This window comes from Sprattus sprattus (genome assembly GCF_963457725.1).
Source record: "Sprattus sprattus genome assembly, chromosome: 6".
Lineage (NCBI taxonomy): Eukaryota > Metazoa > Chordata > Actinopteri > Clupeiformes > Clupeidae > Sprattus > Sprattus sprattus.
The window spans coordinates 25,475,664-25,478,163 of record NC_137925.1 but is presented as its reverse complement, the minus strand read 5'-3'; the positions used below and the strand labels follow the sequence as shown (position 1 = coordinate 25,478,163).

General features: G+C 37.1%; 1 protein-coding gene across 1 annotated transcript in view; it reads right to left on the bottom strand.

Moving 5' to 3' along the window:
- The window catches only part of LOC308367086 (neuronal acetylcholine receptor subunit alpha-3-like), a gene marked incomplete at both ends in the record, with an annotated part of 45,585 nt that overhangs the window by 17,813 nt on the left and 25,272 nt on the right, over positions 1–2,500 (bottom strand). The window lies entirely within an intron of this gene.

Sequence of the window (2,500 nt, the reverse complement as noted above, 5' to 3'; positions counted from 1 at the left end):
CAGGTGCAAGCCAGTTTAAAGACCCTATTATGATGTCATAATGGCCCAATGTAAGTCAATGGGAGAAATTTATATTCGTTTTTCTTTAATATCTTAAAAAGTATAAAGTTTAGAAAAGTGAAAAATACATAGCATAAGTGTCGTTTACAAGACCTACGCGACAAAGTTTGAATGAAGTTTCTACGTTAAGCGGTTCGGGCTGAATTAATCGCAGAAAAAGGTAACAAGAATAAGAAGAAGAAGAAGAAGAAGAAGAAGAAGCCTAGGAATAACAATACAGGGCATTTCATGCACTGTAATTATGTTCCGGATCAGAATCGTTTCCCTAAAATAATGGTAACCGGTTAATAACGTTATTTTTTCGCTCTTTCACAAGATTGCTAAATGCAATATGATTGGTGATGTTCTCTTCCGGTCGTTCACTTAGAGAACCTTGCCGCGCGCCGCCAGCTAGTAGCCTTATCGGATCAAATCTATAGCCACCAGTCTCTCAAACTCAATCTTAAGAAGAGGTAAATATTGTACCAAGTATCTCACACATGTTTGTTTTTAAATAGGAATTCTATAAGATAGGCTACGAATTTCTAATGCATTGTTGTAAAAATCTGCAGGGTCAAGTTAAGGGAATTATAGCTAAGTTATACAGTTAGCATTGGCAGTAGACTACCTGGCTATTGCCCAGCATAACCTACCCTAGTTTGTTAAGTCTTTATTACAGTGCATGAAATGCCCTGTATTGTTATTCCTAGGCTTCTTCTTCTTCTTCTTATTCTTGTTACCTTTTTCTGCGATTAATTCAGCCCGAACCGCTTAACGTAGAAACTTCATTCAAACTTTGTCGCGTAGGTCTTGTAAAGGACACTTATGCTATGTATTTTTCACTTTTCTAAACTTTATACTTTTTAAGTTATTAAGGAAAAACGAATCTAAATTTTCCCATTGACTTACATTGGGCCATTATGACATCATAATAGGGTAATTAAACTGGCTTGCACCTGTGCTTCACTGACACCTGCGGCAAGCCTCCAAGGGTCCTCTTCTCTCTGTACCTCTCCATTCAACTGTATAACTAGGAATATTAATAGACACCTTCCATACTGTACTTTTTTTCTCTCTCTCCTTCTTTCTCTCCATCACTCTCACTCTACTTTCTCTCACACTCCATCTCTCTGCTTCACTCTTTTTTTCTCCTTCTTTCAATATTTTCACTCTGTCTTTATCCAGAGCCACTCTTGTTCACTCTTCTTTCCTTACTTTGTTTCTTCCTCTCTTCTTTCCTTTCTTCTTTCCTTCTTTCTACTCTTCTTTACTTTCTTCTTTCCTTCTTCCACTCTTCTTTCCTTTCTTCTTCCCTTCTTCCACTCTTCTTACCTTTTTCTTTTCTTCTTTCCTTCTTTCACTCTTCTTTCTTTTCTTCTTATCTTCTTCGGCTCTTCTTCCCTTCTTCCACTCTTCTTCTCTTTCTTCACTCTTCTTTCCTTTCTTCTTCCCTTCTTCCACTCTTCTTTCTTTCTTCCACTCTTCTTTCCTTCTTTTACTGTTCTTTCCTTTCTTCCTTCCTTCTTTCACTTTCTTTTCTTTTATTCATTCTTTCTTAACTTTTGCATTTCATGCACTGGTATTTCCTTCAGGAAATGCATTTTCTAGTTTAAAACGTAGGCTAATACGGTAGTTCTCATATTTGGAATTTTAACTTTTTTGTTCAGATGGGAAGACATTGCGAGAATCCTATGCGGCAGCATTATTCATTTGACCCCGCGACTAACAAATCCAAATACAACATTGATGGGTGTATGTAGATACCATTGTAGTTTTGTAATATTTGTATTGTCTTTGTTGACAAAAATGCACTGATTGGGCCCTGACGAGGTTTGGCCAAATGCTGTTATGTTTTGTTTGCCCAATAAACAACATGGCATACATTTTCCTTGTCTTAACTCATGTATAATACAAAATGTCAGAATTACAGTTGCCGCTTACATAATGTAGCCTATAGTGCTTTTTTAATGTTTATTGACAAGATAGAGACATATAAGATTATTTTAAAGTCCTAATGATCAGCCTACTTATTTGTATGTCCCGCAGCTGACATGGAACACTATTAACCGGTTCAGGAACTTTATTTTTTTGTTCTAACCGGTTCAGGAACGTCAATTTTAGGGTTGGAACGAAAACCGGAAACGTTAAAATACTGTTTCTGTTCGGAACGAACCAATTGGGAAAAAATTCTGGTTCAAAGCCCTGATGGATATCAAATCCGGTGGAATCTCGCTGGCCTATGCTCCTATGCTAATGCTACTATGGAGTGAGAAGGCGAACAACAACAACAACAAAGGTTGTATTCTGTATGTCTAAGAACACTAAAGACCACAAAGCCAGTGCAACTACTGACATAAATATAAGATCAATCTTAATAATCCATTACAATCTGTTTGGTTAACCCCGTTATAGTCTCGACCACCACAACACAACATTCTGAAAGGGTGTTTGCGAAGAGCCA